Source organism: Pinus tabuliformis, chromosome 7 (genome assembly GCF_031772625.1).
Source record: "Pinus tabuliformis cultivar Carrire ecotype Pingquan chromosome 7, CPIR1, whole genome shotgun sequence".
NCBI lineage: Eukaryota > Viridiplantae > Streptophyta > Pinopsida > Pinales > Pinaceae > Pinus > Pinus tabuliformis.
This window is the reverse complement of record NC_142293.1, coordinates 1,244,422,535-1,244,442,222: the sequence shown is the minus strand read 5'-3', so window position 1 is coordinate 1,244,442,222 and position 19,688 is coordinate 1,244,422,535.

Genomic DNA, 19,688 nt, shown 5'->3' with positions numbered 1-19,688 from the left:
CAATTTTGTCTACAACCAAAAATAATTTTTTCCTTAACAACACTTATGTGGTTATCAGAATTCCCATTTTTTCATCGTGATAGGGAAAAAGGCATAACCTACAAACCATGGTTATGATATCACATTAAAAAAAATGTAAACAACCAAGCACATTGCATAAATAAATTCCAATATGAACCCTACACTTAGATGCATAACACGCTAACAATGAAACAACAACACAAAAGGTGAACGCCAAGGTTAGAGCAAAGAAAAACAATAATAGGGAAAAACACATTATCTTCCAATGTGTGAAAAACCATACAAAGGACTACATTTATAATGTGAGACTCCAAAGTGGTCACTTCAATTCTCATACAAAGAGGAACCCAAACCATTGAAGGATAAACACCATACAAGCAATTCTCTCATGAATTTGGCACATTCACTTATCCTCACAACACAAAAGTCGTCTCTCTATCACTTTAGAAACTTTTTTATTTATAAGAGAAAATATACAAAATCCTAATCCATAAACCATTAGGCATTAATCTTGTCAATACATTGCAACAAACTTGCAAGCATTTATTGCATCTTTCTAGCATAAAACCTTAAGACCTGATATGTTCAGAGATTGTTGTCTATGCATTATTCTCTAAAGAGGAGTAATTACCATAACTTGTTTCCTCTTGAGAGCATATATCCACCATGATCTCAAGACCATTGTTATGCTTCCTGCCTAACAAGATGCAAAATATATCTATATCTATATATATATATATATATATATATATATATATATATATATATATATATATATATATATATATATATATATATATATATATATATAAATTTTTTCGCATATCTCATTTGCTAGTTGTTGTAGAAGATATTCATTGGAAAAATAAAACAATGAGTGGAAAGGTCAAAGTTGAACCACTAAACAGATTCACTAAGGAAAATACACATGTAACAAAAATATATGTAGTAATCGAGTGGCTATTTAAAATTATTAATGGGGCATTAGTTTGTTGGTGTGCACAAGACTATTATGTCATCTACCAGGGTTGCAATATTTGATGCAATCTGCCCCACCCACATAGCATGAGTTTCAAATGGATAGGTTTGTTTATAAGTCTCAATAATATTGAAAAAAATAGACACCCCTCAACATTAACACCAAACCAAAGTATGCTCTTTGTAGTGCATACTCTTAGGACATATTTTTCCTTTGAGTATATATACATATTTTTGAAATTCCAACTCTTAGCCAAAATAAATAAAAAGTAATTACCTCATAATGCTAGCATGCAAGCCCTAGGTCTTATAATTTTAACCGGATTTAATACCATATGTAAGATCCTTAAACTTCCAATTAGGTATATTACCTAAGTTACCCAAAATAGGTGTTTTTTAATTTTAATAAACAAGAAGACTCCTTAAGAGCTTTACTCTTATAGCCTTGCATGTGTTCCTTTACATCTTAGTGCTTGTGAACACATTATAGTTCCAATCATAACAATAAATGAAGGAAATGATGAATGACAGTTAAATCAAAGAATTTGTCACTCATTCAATTATAACCACCAACAAATATATGAAGTTACTATTTACATAACGCACATGTTTTGATGAAATGTAATTAACATAGCTGCCACGTTCTAGATTTGATGCATTTGTAATAGTATAACTTACAATCAACGAAATCACAATGAATAATAACACCTGAAATTAAAGAATCGTAGAAAATAATTTCCTAAGAGGCACAAATGTGTAAAAGAGAATTTGGAGGTTGCAACACCTGAGACCTAAGTGAACAACAATTGCAACTTAAGCAAACATTAGTTGTTACTTGAGGGAACAATATTTGTTACTTGAGTGAGTGATATTGTTGCTTGAGGGAACACTAGTTCTTACTTAAGGGAACATCAATTGCTACTTGAGGGAACAACAATTGTCACCCAAGGAAAAAATAATAGTAATTTGAGGTAATATGTTGTTCATTGCACATGCAACAAACTTTGTTTTGGGTTAGAATTGGTGTGAACTGCATCTATGATCTCAATTGCAATGACCTATGGTATTTTTTTCCCTGAGTTTAATTCAACCATATTTTTGACTGGTCATCTTTGACTTTGATTATTCCTTTCTACTCACAATTCAGACATATTATATACATATAATTTTTTTGTGGTTGCGGATGGAAACAATGTAAAAGAACATTAAATGGAGATCAACTAATCTACAAGGGGTCAATGATGGGAAATTTTATTTCCTTTGCAATTCATGTAGGTGCATACATATATGGATAATTTCATTTGACACAATTGATATACATTGTAAGAACAATGGGAACATTGGAGGGGGGAACAAATATCATTCGACGGTAAGTTGTTATTTATATTAAATAATTATATATAGTTTCTTTATATTAATCATATTTTTAAATTTTTTTATTGTTATAAAAACAATTATGCTCACTAGTTATTTCACATGATTGTTACAAATTATTATAAATTCAAGGTGGCCTCCTAGGTATTGTGATTTGAATATTACACCAAATATTAGTGTTAGAAATGATGTTCTAAAAGTTCAGGAAGACAAAGGGAAAATTGAAATAGCTCAAGATATTGATCCTATGTAATAATATGGCATTAATAAGATAGTTATATATGATGGGATGAATCAATTCATCCAAGACATTGTTGGAGATGAGAATTGTAATGATGAGCATGTGCTAGAGAGGGCATTGACATTAATTTATGAAGGCTAAAGAGAAAATGATGCCTTTGTTACATTATTGTTGGTAAACTTAAATTTTTTCAATGCTTTTACAAACACTTCTATGACACAGATCCTAAGGTATAATGTAATATGTTTCATCTGATGAAAGGTTGATTTTATCCCTTTTCTTTAGTGTTAATTAATTTTAAAATAAGAATGTAATATTTATGATTAATATTTTTATACTAACTAGTGACTTTTATGTTCTACTAGATTCATAGGAGAATTTATGCTACTAGTGCCAAATGATTACCTCACACATACCGTGATTTATGTGATGTTATGAAAGAAATTGGAATGAAGTATCATATTATAGATGGATGTCCTAAATATCATATTATATATTATGGACAACATACATTGAAAACAAATTTCATAAAATTTAATAGAAATGGATATAAAACTGATCAAATAACAAAAAGGTTCCTCTAAAGGTTCTTCATCATATTCCCATAATGCCACATTTGTAGTGATTATTTAGGTGTGAAAGCAAAGAAAATTTTATGGATTTTCATGCATGGAAGATGGTTTTCTTTGAATTACTATAGATGGTTATAAATTTAGGGAAATTAAGGAAAAATGGCCACATTTTAAACATGAACCTCATATTTTTATGCTTTCATTAGCAGTTGACTGTGTTAATCAATTTGGACAACTCAGGTCTATTTACTAAGTGTCACAAATTTTTGTTATTAACAATAGCCTTCCTCCTTGGATGTTAATAAAGCGGGAGAAAATTATGTTAACAATGATTGTTCTAGGTATTTGTTCACATTAATTTTTTGAATTTTAATTTAACATTTCATTTGTCTTGTTTGTTGCATAATATGTTATATTTTATTTATTTAGTTATATGTACATATCAAATTAGTAACTATGTGTAATTTAAAAAAATTAGGTAAGTACCAAGTTAAGTATATGAATTCGTATATCAATCCTCTTATCAACAAGTTAATGAAGTTATGGGTCGATATCACTATGTATGAAATATGTAAACCAATAAGGGAGAGACAATTTCAATTCCATGGAATACTTGTATGGACAATTCATGATGCCCCAAGACTAACACATTTTTGTGGTATGTAACGTTCCATTGCACTTTAATAGTATATAATTATTTCAATTAGATCATATCATGCATGTATTTTAAATAATCCCTTCATTTACAATTGACATTAATCCATATCTTATCAGCGTTCAAGCTAAGAGTAAATTTGCATTTCCAGCTTGTGATCCTAAGATGATCTATCGTCATTCAACGATTTTATGAAAGGGGGTGTTTTATGAGTATAGGAGCTTCCTCTCTAAGAACCATATGTATTGTTCTAATGAAAAACATCTTTTCAGTGGGAAATAAGAGACTGGATTAAAACCACAAAGAATGACACCTCACATATGGCAGTTGGAAAGGACACGGGCTTCCACAAGGAATGAAAAATTATCCCACTCAATTCATGTGGTTTCCCTATTATGAGAACTTAAGAATAGCCCATTTTTTTGATACAATGCATATCAGGAAGAATGTGACAGCAAATTTATGGCGGATCATAGATGGTAGGAGGGATGAAGAAAAAAATCTAGAAAATTTGTAATGCAATCGTGGAAGCCAATCATGCAATGAAGAGTGTGATACAATAAAATAGTGATGGGATCAAAATAAACTTCCATGATTATTAAAAAAGAATCAAAATGATGATTAAAAGAGTTCATTTGAGTAATTAAATTTCCCATAGGTTTTTCTTCAAACATAAATATAATCTTAACAAAAAAAAGGTGAATTTGATAGGGTAAAATCACATGATTGGCGTACGTTCATTAACGTAATTATTTTGGTATATATATTTCAATATTCATATATGTTTTTTCAATTGCTTATTGATGATCTTAATTACATGATGTGTTTTATTTGTAATATAATATATTATGTTTTGTTGAAACATGTACTTATTTTCTTGCATCATTTGTAGATGGTTCCCATTGAAAGAAATATATAAAGATGATATAAAGCATTGGAAGACATAAATTCCTCGGCTAATGTGTGAAATGAAAAAGTATATACCTCTCACATTTTTCAATGCATAAGGACACTGTGTCATCCACCAAGTTGAGGAGATTGAATTTTTTTGACCTGTACACACAAAGTCAATGTGGATGGTGGAGAGGAAATTGAAATCATTGATGGCAATGGTTAGAAAAATAGTACGTCTTGAGGGTTATATGGTGGAGGGATATATGGCATATCAATCCATGGGGTACATTACTCATTTTATTCCTATATTAGTAAAAAATATGCATGTGGATTACATTTAATAAGTGAACTCCATCAAAAAATATGGAGGGAAGCACCTGTTGGGGAAAGGTAGAATGACTGAAATGAAAGGTAATTAAATATTTAATGTGGATATTTATAAGATACACACACGCACAAATATATATATATATATATATATATATTATCATTTTTTGTGTATGTCATATTTATTTAGAATATGTTCTTTCATCAATTATTCATATTGATTATTGTAACTAATATTTATTGTTGAATTATGCCTTTTTGATATAGTCGGTAAAGAGTGGGAAGCACTAGATTTATACATTGTAAATAATCTTGAATTTGATGAATCCATGGATTGAAATATGTGAACGATAGCATAGTACATTATCATGGCTAGGGGTGCTTGCAATATTTAATTAATTACTTTTATAAATATATTATTAATGTGAATGCATGAGTGTTTTTTTAATATACCTTCCATGTTAGCTCTCTCTCTCTCTCTCTCTCTCTCTCTCTCTCTCTCTCTCTCTCTCTCTCTCTCTCTCTCTCTCTATATATATATATATATATATATATATATGTTTATTAATTAACAATCCATTTTTTATGTGTTTGGCATATTGCAGTTGAAACACCACAACACTATGTGGTACAAAGGTCGTAAGTTTCACACCAAAAAGTTTGATGAAAAGAGGAAAACTTATGATTGTGGGGTAACTATAGCCTTCTAGGTCACTAATGTTTCCTTTAAAAGTTATTCACATCCAAAAGTCTCTAAAAATTGATATTATGGGTATTTGGATGACATACTTGAGTGTGACTTAGATTCCTTCAAATTGGTTGTATTCAACGTGAAATGGTATAGGCTAGGAATGAATGGAAATGATCCAAATATAAATATTATTTATCATGCTAATGGATTTAATATGGCTAATAGAATATCATTTGAGCCAGGATCAGATCACTATGTTCTTCCAATTCAATGAAAACAAGTCTTTTACACAGAGCTTCCAGGTAGAGAGGGTTGGTCATATGTTGTTAGATATGATCAAAGAGGAAGGATGGTGAAGTGTAATTTACCACAAGAAGATGATAATGTTGAAGGGGATGATGGTGTATAGGAGTAGTTCATTGTTGGTCATGTGTCAAATCACAAAGATGTTGAAGAAGTTAAAGGAAATGTTTTATACAATGTTTTTGGTGAAGATGATATTGATAATGTACTATTAGATGAAGAACCTGAAAAAGTTGAACCAAATGTAGGAGATAATGTTTTTCATGATGATATGGACGATGATATGATTATGTAACAATCGCTGGTTGATTTCCTTTGTAAATAAATTTTGCGTGGGATCCCCCTAAGGCAATTTTTGGGGCTTAAAGCCCAAGTTTTTACTAAATCTAATGTAAAGACTGCACAATTTGTTGGCACAGAGCGCAGACATGGTAAATGACTCAGAGGGTTGTACGCCCTCTATTTTTTAATGTAATTTCGGTTTGAGATATCTACCCATGGTCCGCAAACCATGGGATTATATAAATAGAGCGAGGCTCTAAGTGTAAAGAGAGATCATCTAAGGAATGGAAGGAAATAAATCCATGAAGTATTCAGTCAAAGTGTAGAGTCATGTCTTTGGGTCGTAGAGTAGGAGAAGGCTCTACAGTTGAGTGCGCAAAGGCCTAGTAGTCCGCAGCTGAGTGCGCAGATCCCTGTAGCTGAGTGTGTAGAGGCCTAGTAGTCCGCAGCTGAGTGCGCAGGGCAGGTCAAGTCTATAATGATTGGAAGCATTAATAAAGAGAAGTTTTACAATATTTCTCTATATCTTATCATGTTTTATGCATTGAAGTATATTGGGTATGAATTCTAAGTTTACTGTTTATTTACTGCGTGAACTTATATTAATGTGCTGAATAAGTAAATCTGATAAAAGGCATCTGTTTACGTGAAGATAACTAATTTTTATAAGAATATAAGTAAGATCCACGGTGTGATTTGGGGAAATAGTGAAGATCATTGCCCTGGCAACATGAAAGCCCTACAATTCCTGGTTAGGGAAGCATGATGGCGAATATAACAGGGTACAAAGGCCTCATAGGTCAGGGAAGTGCACGAAGGCATTCACAGTTGGACTAAATAAACCCCTCAGACATCTCAAGGGTGCGGAAGCCTAGTTCCAGCATCCCCCCATACCGCTTCGGGTGAGACCTCAATCCGTGCTTCGCTAACTCTTGCCAAAAGGGTGAGTAGTACAAGGATTTGTTTGGATAATTAAATCCAAACCTAGGTCAAGCCCCAACAAGCCAACAAATGGTTCCGTTTCTAGGACAGAAATCTATATAGAGATGTCTGATGTCATACCATTGAAATCCAACTAAGAAAGAAATTGAATATTGGTTGGATAGGAAAATTCACGAGTTCGTGGTGTAAGAGAATAGGAATTCGTGACTATCAAAGGAAAAGTGGTTATACTGCTACTTGTATATGGAAATCCACGAAATTTTCTTCACATATTTCCCTACAGAGTTGTATGAGTGGATCACGAAGCTAGTAGATAGTCAAGGAAGGTGGAAACTCGATAATTCTATTGTGTGGATTCCAGATTTGGTGCACAGATTGGAAGCATCGGAGGATAAGATCACACACGTTGTTGATCATTGGTTTGATCAGATTATAAGAGGATTCATTACTGAGTTTGCAGTAGACACTTCAGTCATCTATGGCGAGGCAGAGCGACGCTTTCTCAAAGGACTGCGAGGTAAGTACGTTAAGTCTCTAAACACTTGGATTAAAATGCTACTATTTGAAAAGAAAATTATGCGAATACATTGATGTTCGGGGCTACGCAAAGTGGGAGAATTTACATAAATGAAGTTAGTACAGAACTAGAAACTAGCCCCTTAATTTCTCCTCTTTGAGGGAACAAGAAAGCACTCGCGAAGGTCTCACCAAGAAGTGTGATCAATTTCATAAGGTAGAGGATTCCGCGCATACCACCCCCACCCACCCCACCACCAGTTTCACCACCTTCACCCCCATCTTTGCCTGTACCACCTCCGCCACCACCGCGAGTTAATGTGGCAAGCGAGATAAATTTGTTATTGTTCAAGGGAGTAGGAAATGAAGATCCATACCAGTTTTGGTTCATGATAAAAGTCGTATGGGAAGTGCAGGGAGTTACAAATGATAACATAAAGAAGGCAACATTGGTCATGCATTGACCTGTTATATTAAGAGTTCTAATGACAATCCAAATGTGGGGATCACGGATATCCAAATTCCGCTGAACAAGAAATTTCTTAGACCGAAGTTAGAGGTCCAATCAATCATTCGGTTCAAAGAGATCACAATGCTGGTAGGCGAGACATGTTGGGAGTTGGATCAGAGACTTAAGTGCACAATTTGTTAAGCCAATATGACTTTGATGGATGGACGCACTATGAATGGTTTGTAGCATCGCTAACACTGCATTTGAGGAACACAATGTCATAAAAAAGGTTAAAGACTCCGGTAAAGGACCTGGAGATTGTGATGAGACTACATGAGACCCTGATATAGGATCCTAACCTAGGAGTTCAGTAGATCCACGTGTAGTTGAAAAAATTATGCCTTGAGATGCAAAGTCTGAAACATGATAGGATAGCTCACCCGGAAGTGTGTGGAGAAGTATGGTGTGTAATGTGCAAGGGTCAAGGACATCACAAGGACCACTGCTTGGTGTTTGAAAATTACCTCGCGAGAGGAGGATCGATGTCGTTAAGACCGAAGACACAGACAGGACCTAGTGCAGCACCTACTTTGTGGTGCATGATTTGTCAGATACGAGGAAAGCATATTATGGACAACTATCATCTGTTGTAGAAGTACATGCAGAATTTGCAACAACTATTCTATAATTTATGTAGATCAGTGGGACATCATGAGCGTACATGTAGAAGCTATGAACTAATGATGGATAGGAAGCTTTGAGAACTGGTCCGAATGTAGGAAAATGATGTGAATGCATTTTGGGAAGCCTCATATTCGATTAACAAAGAAGAATGTTGGACAAAATGTCCACGTGCGCACCTGTTGAGGTGGGTACAGGCATATGTTAAACAACCTACATGGATGCACAGAAACATTATGTTAGGGGACATGGTCAATAAGCATGTGTAGGTGAGGCAACTATGAGAGTGACCTGTCCAGTTGGGATGACGAAGTGTGGAAAGAATGAGTGTGTAGAAAATTATCCATAGAGAAGCCTTTAACAAAGTGTGCGAAGCATTGAACAAGGTATATGATGCATAATAGAGTGATTGGGACTGGTGCGTACCAGCAGTTCTATGGGTTTATAGGACAACATGAAACAGGCTGACATGACAGACACATCTAAGGTTGGCCTATGGAGCGAACGATGTAGTCCCAATAGAGTATAATATGTCTAGTTTGTGCATAGCAACATTGGTGGATATGATGGCTTGTGGAGCTTTGGAAGAAGGAATAGCGTAGCTGAACGAAGAAGAACACTTGGGACCTGAGGAAGAAATCTGACAGGGTGATCTTAGGCTCCAATAACTGATGAAAGAAAGTGTGTGGTTATGGGCGAAAAGCGCTCTGGTAGAAATAGAAGTCAAGAAGCTTAAAGAAGAAATAAATAAGGATTTTCTTGATCAGAAAATCAGGGTGATAAAACAGGGTGCACACAACTATGGTGACAAATTTGGGGACTACTGCCAATAGTTGATTAGCTTGATGCCTCAGATTGGACCATATATTACTATAGGGATTAGCCATGATGGCGTGATGCAGATTGTGAAGTGCACGATGCAGACAGTAAAAATAACAGGTGGATTTGTTCCAGGAAAAGTGATGGATGACTGGTTGGAACCCTATATAAGCGGCACGGCAACCTGACTAGCTGTGAGAAGTATAATATTAGTGCTCTAGGTAGTTGAAAGGAGGCACAGGAAAATAAACTACTCTACGTGGGAGCTGCTCGGTGTTGGGGTTGTGCGGAGGAGCACCGTGTCACAAGGTCCACGACTACGCAAGGGGGGTTGCACTGCCATGCATGTTGGCTGGAAAGTGACCATTCTAGTCACTATTCACGATGTCATGTTTGACTTGAGACCAAATGAAGTGGGCAGAAAGCATTTAAGATGAGCTTTATGGGAAAGATTTTGGAAAATCTACTGCCAAGGGAGAATTAATGGACCAGATTTGGGGGGAACGGTCGGATTCAAATTCAAAAGGCACTATAAATTACAAAGGGTTCCCTAGCAAACAACACTTGGTCATTTGCGAGTTGAGTTGTCATGCACCCTGCGTATTCAGAACTGAGGCATGTTTGTCCTGTGGAGAGTGTTGGCTGAGCACCTGAGTGAATGGTTCAGAGCTTTCTGGATGAACAAGATGGCAGCGTCTGAAGAAGCCATGAAAATTTCCGAGACAACCGCCAAAGAAGTCGTGTAGGCCATGACTATAGAGGATGACCCTGAGGGTGCCGAGGTTGTTGTATAAATCCCTCAATATCTATGAATGCCGAGACCAAAGAAAGATAATTAGCCAATGATTCTGGTATGTGTGTCCCCTCGAAACCTACTGCGAACCATATTAATAATGGAGGAAAAAGGGAAAGCGGTTAACCTGGCAATCGGTGAGGAGGAAGAAGACCTGGAGGATCTCATAATTGAAGAGGACGAGGACAAGGGCATGGAGGAAGAAACTAAGGCTGCACACCCTCCAATAAAGTTGCACATATATGTCCCCCCATGGAAGGGTAAGGCAAAGGTGCCCAAGGACCTCGATGAGAGCAAGAGCTCTCTACAGACTCCACTCCTCCTGGACGATATCATTTTTGAAGGAACACACTTGGGATGAGTGTGAATTTTAAGTTTGAAGATTGATCTCTCGCCGACCACAAGAAATTCCCTCACTTGGCAACTGCAGAGCTCATGAAGCCAAAGCAGAACATTGCGGTGAGAGTTATAAAATTGGAGCCGTGCAAGTGGTTATGCGGAGTCGAGAAGGCAGGGTTGTTGAATGTGCTCTGGGTGCCACAATAGCATCGCACCACAGTAACTATATTTGTCATCATGCAGCTGCTCTACTTGGTGGATGGTGGGTGTTTGTGGCTGGAGGAGCTCATCCCCATCACGGACCAACTAATCCATCAAATTTCCCGTCTCCCGTCTAAAGGAGAGGACCTTGCAGACATTTCTAAGGCTAAGAGCAGTGATTTGACCATTGTGAAGGCCATGAAAAAGAAATACATGCTCGAGAAGAAAAAGAAGGGCTACACAATTTCTAGTATCAACAACAAAGCAGTGAGAGTTGTGACTAAGATACTGGCAGGTAAGCTCATGCAAAAGTGCCACATGGATGAGGTGCCCACATCGGTGGGTGCACTTGCTGAATAGTGTGTTAGCGCTCAAATTTGCCTCAGGCTGAGGAAGGTGAAACTCAAGGAAAGATCAAAACACTTAGCCTCGTAGCTAGCCCTACGGGGACAGGAGAGGGCTCTCTCTGGGTCTATCTCGGAAAAGGTCTTCAAAGGGCTAAGATGACCAATAAAGAACACTGATTTTAGGCTAGTAAACTGATAGGGAAAGTTTGATTTTAAATTTTTAGGGTTTTGTTGGAAAACTGAGCACGACAATTTTGGGTGCGGGGATGAGACACAGTTTTTGCAGAGGTCTTTTTGGGGCAAGGTAGGAGACTGTCTTGATTCCTTTGAAATAAGTGAATGGATAGATGTGACCGGTGAGGAGCTAAGGAAAGCAAGAAACCATTTAGAGTTCTCCTTAAACAGATGAAAACATAGATATTAAGCAAACTTAAAGGCAGAGCATAGAAACCATGAATTCTACCTTAACACTTCATTTACTTAATTTGCAAAAGAGAAGAGTAGGAAAATGATACACATAACAGAATTACAAGAACATGAGAGAAATACACCATCAACACAAATCACCACAGGAATCCCAAATAGTGCTGCAAAACCCTGGTCTTTCCTTTACCAAAATTGCAGAGATACAAAGTGTAATACAATAGAAGCTTATCCCTCAAGAGTCCAACCTCTCCCACCTCTGAAAATGACTAAGGAAATACATAATATAGGCAAGTAAACCCATTCCCTTGCCTCTAGGGGTCGAGCTCATCATCCTAGGAGCTGTTTCAACCAATTCTAAACAAAGCACTATAATCTAGGCAGTCAAAACAACTTGCCTCTATAAGCTAGGAAACCAATTCATTCATTAAATGTTTGCTATTTTATGAATGAATCATCTAGAATAGGTAAATAAGTGTCAACTCAACATAAAATTACATCAATTACATCAAGGAGGGTGAAAAATCCCATCACAAGTCAAAATTGGTCAAAGCTGGGCGAATTCCTGAGCTGAAGGTGCAAAACTGGCAAATTTCCCTGATGCGTAGCGCCTCAATTCTCAACGCGTAGCGCGCCTTTGATCCAACTTTTGAGGCACTTCCTGGCCTCCAAATAAGGAAAAGGTAGGCTTGTTGGAAATTTCTGGATGTCTACTTTCCAACCCAAGTGGAATTTCTCAATTTGGTGTCCATTTACCCCTCCAAAATTGCAATCTCCCAAGACTGCTTCCTGTGTGTCCAAAAAGTGGCAGAAAGTCATTTTTTGCATGTTTTTTGACCTTCTAAGGGCTCAAAACCTGATGAAATGTCTTGTCAATTGCTGAGAAAGTGTAATTTTTCATGAAAAATCAAAAATGCTGAGTTTTTGAGAAATGGACTTGCCCATCTTCAGGGTAGCGCGCGGCGCGCTACGCATTGAGGGCAAAAACCTGTGTTTGGCACAAAAAATTCAAAATTGACCAAAATTGCTCCAAATTTTTTGAAATTTGAGCTGGGGGTGTCTCATCAAGTACCATGCTCCTTCAAATAGGCTTCGGCCAAAATTTGGAGTGGATCGGGACTTTTTCTCCGTTTTAGTGCTTTACTCAACCTCCTTGGATCTGGCGATTGTATTTTTGACATTTCTCTAAAACCATGACACCTGTGTAAAAAGTGAAGGAGGTTTTTCTTCTTTGGCATGTTTTGGACAAAAAAAACTCTCATTTTTCCAAAATTCATCTTTGATTGCTCTGAAACATCTTTTGAGTGAAACTTATCCCGATGTGTGAAACAAGGAATTTTGTCGAAATGAAGCGAAATGAAGGGGATAAGAGGCTTCTAAATTCTTGGGGAAATTTTTGGAAGTAGGGAGGGATGTTAGGAAGTAGGGGAAAGTGGAATCGTGGAGATCGAGTGAGGGGAAGGGGTCCAAAAGGTCAAAACACAGGCCCAACCTAGAAAATTTCCAAGTTGTAGCAAGAAACTAGGGTTTGTGCGAAAATGAGGAGTTTGGCAGATCTAAGGGATGGGAAGCATTTAATAAGGTAATTTAAGGATAGGGGAAGGTGTATGAACATCAGGATACAAGTTTTACCGATGATTTGACCATCCAAGAGAAATTACCTCCAAAACCCTAGGAGTGGGAAATGACCTTACCTAGGCGCAACTAAAGCATGAACAAGGTGTAAAATGACTCATTCGACACTCACATGATAATGAAAACCCTATGAATGATGACATGGATTGGCATTTGGGCAATTTTGAAAAGAGTGAAAGCAAACCCTAGACCTAATGCCTAGTGACCAAATTTTGCTTGAAGACTTCACTGAAATGACAAAATTTGACCTTGACACTTCAAAATCACTTTGTAAGAGCACGTTTGATCACTGGAGGAAGGCTGGAAAGACTGACACTAACATTGGCTCCAATGGGGATGGTAGCTCCTTGGAGGTGCCAAGAACAGCAGATCTTTGGGAGAGCAGACCAGCGCCTTCGTCCATTGGGCTATGGAGTCCATTATTTCGGCAAACGACACAAGACTTTGACTCATTTATTGAATGAAAACTTGACTGAAAACTGACTGAAACTTAACTGAAACTTGACTCAAACCGACTCGATGGCAAACTGAAATAACTTGAAAAAATCACTCAACAGACCAAACACAAATGACTCATGACTGACTTAAAACAAGACTTTTCAAAGCTTTTTGAAGGGCAGCAGTCCATCAAGATTTGAAATCATGATGACAACCACCTGTGTTTCTTACAAGACAATATACATCAAACTATATCAAAATGCCAATGCAACCAATCAAGCAGATGCCTTCTTGATTGATTCTCCTGATTAGATCTTCTGGTCAACAGTACAAACCTATCACTGGGCATCCAAAAACATAGTTGACCATGGCTGCAACAAAACACTATAATAAACACTTTCACTGCTAGCTGCAACAAACCTACTAGAGGATCATAAAAAACATGAAGATTTGCCATTGCCACCTCCTGCTGAAAGAACAAGGTGTCCTTTGTTTCAAATTCTGATCTGCCTTCATCATGTGCTTCAATAAAAGCATGCTCATGGGCTTTAAAAAACTCTGAACAGGTAGAAGAGCAGATCTCCTCTTGTAAAAACATTTCAACACATGAGACATATGAAGAATCTTAAAGGTAATCATGTATTCTATGATCTTCTGTAGTCTGACAATATGGTAGGTCATCTTCATATGATATCACAACCAAATTATCAAGTTCCTTATTACATTCTTCAATATTATCAAGCACAATATTATCATTTACATCGTCTACCACAAATTCACTCAAAGGAAATTTTTCACTTGCTTGAGCAAAGATCTTTCATGAGCAGACTGAATGACCTCCTCATGAAGACTCTGTTCTGATGAAATGGGAGCACTTAGATTTGTAACTTTGTTTTCTTCATGCCAAATGATCTCAACAGCCAAGTTTTTCTTTATAGGATTCGGCACAAGGTATTCTTGGTCATCATGATCTGAATGTTGATCTGAAATAGTTGACTTGACTGCATCACATGAATCTTGACTACCCTGCACGCTGTCTTCTTCTGTGGGCAGATCTGAAATAGAACCCTCTCTTTCATCATTTTCAGCCATATGGCCATCTTCAAGCTGCTGATCTTGATTCTGCTGCAAAATTTCCTGATCATCTTGATGGGTATCCACTAGGTTCTCTTCATGTTGCTGAAATGGATTCTCATACAGAGCCTCCATGATCTCAACATCCATAAAATTATCATCTTCATAATATTTCTCAAGGCTTTCAATAAAACTATAGGCATGCTTGCAATAGTCATGGACCAAATTTAATGATGGATAAGATGCTTGATATCTTTCAATGAACAAGGCATGAAAATCCTTTAAACAGTAAATACAAGCAGGTGGCAAACTTTCATACCAAGATTGGGCTTTACCTTCCAAAGTGGCCATGAATATCTTCATCAAGCAATCTTCAGGAAAATCAACCTTCAACTTGCGAATATGCATGTGAAATCTAACCAGATGTAGAGCAGCGTCCTTCCTGCCATCATCTTTAAATGTAGGCAAATTCCTTGACCAATCTGTTATCTCAAAATCAAGCCTTGGAAGGCTGCAGACCAGGAAGACTTCAAGTAACTATTTCAAACCTACTTTAGGTTGAGGCTTAGCCTCCTCAACCTGAGAGGGCTCTCTCTAGATGGGTTAATGATTTTGATTAAGATAAGATGGTTAACTCTTGTGAAACAACTGTAACAAATATGAATGCTGGAAACATACTAAACAACTATCCATTGGGCCTATGGAGTCAACAACACTTCAATACAACAAAGATCTTGACCTTACATGGAAGTCAGGGCATTCAACATTTGAATATTCAGAATATATACTCATAAGGAACCACACAGTTTATAGATGCATACAGGAAATCAGAGCACATTCAGTGAATTCTGAGTGATTATACATCCATACCACTGTAAACAAAACTAAGAAGAAGACAACATCACACATTCTGAATATGAAAAATCCTTCATGAATCCTGAGAAGTAAAACCAAAATTATATTACTGAAAGTGAGTCTTTACATAAGCCAAATACAAGCTTTGTTCATAAAATTTCCAACCCTCATTACATTGCTGTTTCAGCTATATATAGAATTCTTATTCTAACTGATCGAGATTCCTCCTCCAGCATGAGGGGAATTCGATAACTACCTCTAATGACACCTATCAACTATTTAACTAACTAATAAATACAATAATGTGCTGACTGGAGCTTTTTTAAGAGTTCTAAATTAACTAAGACTCTAACTCCATATTACACGCTTGATGGCTTTAATTACAATGAACCTCGTTCTTTGACATCTGCTCTCCTTTAGTTTGGCTGTAACGGATGTTCAAAGCTCCATGTTTGATCTTTAATGCCACATCCTTTCCAATACCCTGAAATATATGAAACTGTCCCTGTGTATCGGTCTTTGGTATGCCTTACCATGTCAAGATCCAACGAAGTATATCCTTTATCTTTTAATTATCCCAAAATGGAGCAAACTGCCACGTCTTTGATGTGCTGTCCACCATTTTCATACGTGAAAGCCAAAACCTTTGCAAACTGTAACTGTTTTACCAATCCTGAAGTGTGATAAATATGAAATATGCTTCCTTTATGACAAAAATCCAAAGTTGGATTCGAACGCATATTATCTCCACGTGTCTTGACCTGGTTAACTATTAGATAGCTTCAGATGATCTCTTGCATTCCCTTTAGGCGTTTCCTTTTCAAAATTCCCGCTCATAATTCAAACTACTTGATTTGCGTTAAAAACAACATCTTCAGCAGTTTCGTAGCGCGCTACGAAACTACTGAGTTATTCGAAACAGTTTGCCTTTAACCCGAGACCTTTATCAACCAAATATTTGATTGCCAAAAACTCCCTTCGACTTTCCACATGCTGAACAGGGATTTATATTTCCTTAGAGAAATAAGATTTAAGCAAATTTGTCAAAAATTTGAAACAGAACCTTACTTGAAGTAAAAAACTCATTTAGCAGGCAGCCGGCTCAGCTGTGTCTTCAAATCTTCAATTTGTTTCCTCATAGCTCTATTCCCAGCTCTCAGTTGCATATTAATCCTCCTGATATACCTGGCTTCTTTGATGGCTGGTACTGTCCAGGTGTGAAATTGTTCATGGCCATCCACCACTGAATTCAACTGAGCTTTTACAACTTCGTTTCCTTCCCATAAGGTTTTATAATATTTTGCATGTATGGCTGCATGCTTTCTAGCGGCCTTCTTCAATTTAGCAATCTCATACTTGGCTGACTCTAATTGTCTCTGTATGGCTGCTATATTATCTTCTTGAGATGCAATGGCTGTTTTGCCCATGTCTTTTTGTATCTCTTCCCCTGTTTCCTCTGTTCTCGGCAGTGCCTCCTTTACTTGATGGAATCTTCTTGTTATAGGTCTTCTAGGTTTGAAAATGAACTCTTCAGCTGGCACATCAAATCTAAGCCTTTTTGAGGCCTTGGATTTCTTGGTGCTTTCCTGCTCTGACTGCATCAATTCAACTTGGACTGGTAGAGACTGCTCGAATTCAATGGCCTGTAATAAATCATTCAAATTTGCCTTGGACACTGGGCTCTCTTCAACTGCTACAGCTTTACCTTTTTCCTTCATTATTTGACTTCTTGTTCTTACCCTTGAGACTGTTTCAGATTTTCTTGTTTCGGGTACATTCTTTTTACCCTGAGCCTTTTCCTTATTTATTTGCTGAGGTTGATCTTGAATGATAAGAGGTTTCACTGGTTTTCTTAGCTGTGACTTTGGAACCCTTTTGGCTCTTGCCTCTTTTTGGAGCTCAGCTATTGTGAAATCTCTGGTCGGTTGTGGAGTGAGGCCAGTCTTGCTTTGGAATCTAGCCATAAAAATAAAAGAATTCTAGTCTCTGTTTATCTTCTGGAGGCCATCTAAAACCAGTAACTTGATCAAACCATGATGAAACAAAGAGGTTTCAGAATCCTCTTTTCTCAGCTGCACCTTATCACACATCTTACTCAAGCTACGGAACAAATAAAAAGGTAGGTCTAAGGAGACTTTCCCAGTGAAATGCAACAACAGTTTGAAATGGTAAGAATAAACCTTATTATACCTTCCTTCACAAGTCAAGTATTTCTGTATGCAGGTGAGTAAAAGAGCATAATTTTCTTTGACATAATTTATGGGCACTCCCCTACTCAAATCTTCATTTACATATGCATCCTTTAAAAACTCCTTACAAGGATTCATGTCAAATTTGAAATTTTTAAACCATTCCTCTTGTCCTCTTGGGATCTCTATCACAGTGGATATTGCTTCTGGAGAAACTTGCACTTCTAACATGGCTACCTTTGAATTTAAACCAGTGAAGTTTAGTGCAAATTCTTTGGTTACCTGCGCATGCCCTCCTTGTAACTTCTTGCAAAAGTTCCAGCACCCGGCATTTTTGAATGCTTTCTTCACCCCTTCATCTCTCAGCGTTATATCCAGGCCCTCGGGTTCAGTCCTTAGAGGTTTACCGGATCTGTGCTCTTTTTTCTCCATGGATTCTTCCAAATCTTCGCACACAAAGACTACCAGCTCCGGTTGGAATTGTGATTCAGCTTCTTTTGGAAATCAGCCTCGCTTGATTATCAGCCTCGCTTGAAATTTAAACTTTCCGCTTAAAACCTTTCAAGACATAATCTTGCAGATTTATCATTCATGCAAGACTTACGGCCATCATTAAGGCTTATGCACGGTGAAATTTTTTGGGAATGATAATACATGCGTATCAACAGATCTAGTGGTGGTGATAGTGGCAATGAGCGTTAAGACGTGATAGGAGAGATATATGAACTGACATGAGAAGACATGGCTGATGACTCACCTAACGGACTTGATATTTCGGGAAAGATTCGCTGCGGAAGTACGAATCCATGATTTCGCAGCGCTGTTAGTTTTAAATTTTAATGATGCGCTACGAAACTGCCTAATCATGATGCGCTGCGAAACTGCTTAATCATGATTGCGTTGCAAAACTGCTAAATCATGATTGCACTGCGAAATTGGAAAATGGGAATTATGCTGGGAGATTACTAAAAGACACGGTGACTCAGATAAAACGAGATGTGGCTATAGAACAATGATGAGTAGAGGAGAACCAATGGGAGTTGAGAATGACTTGAGTTAAAAAACTCTTTAAAACTCCAAATCCTAAGGGAAGAAAATTAAAACGAAATTAAACTAACAAGGACCTTTATCACCGGGCTAGGATAGAAAATTATATGCATCAAATTTTTAGTTCTAAGTGATAACACAATCTACCTTCGTAATTTTATTTGGAAAATCAAGGATGTGATCTCGACTCATGGGAGCATATCTTCCTGCAACCCGATACATTTTGAAAAGCTCAAAGCTACTAATCTTCCTGCAGTGAAGTCACCATGAAGCATTGATCTCTGGAGCTTTCAGTGAAGGAGTCGCTAGTGAATGATTTCAGCCTTGTCAGTGTCTGATCATTGTCTACCATCAACAATCAGATCTGAACTTGATACATGTACTGGGGTAATTAACAAGTTAGATGTCACGTTTACAAGCTAGACCGGAGATTGACTGAAGCATCGTTTATCTACTTCCGCTAATGCAAAGCAAAATCGTTTCGAAGGCTACCTGGCATAAATTCAGGCTCCGTCTGTAGCTTATAAAACAAATGACATCAACAAGTAAACCATTTGTTCTTCCCCAGTATGGTCGCCAATATGTTAGTGCTCGAATTTG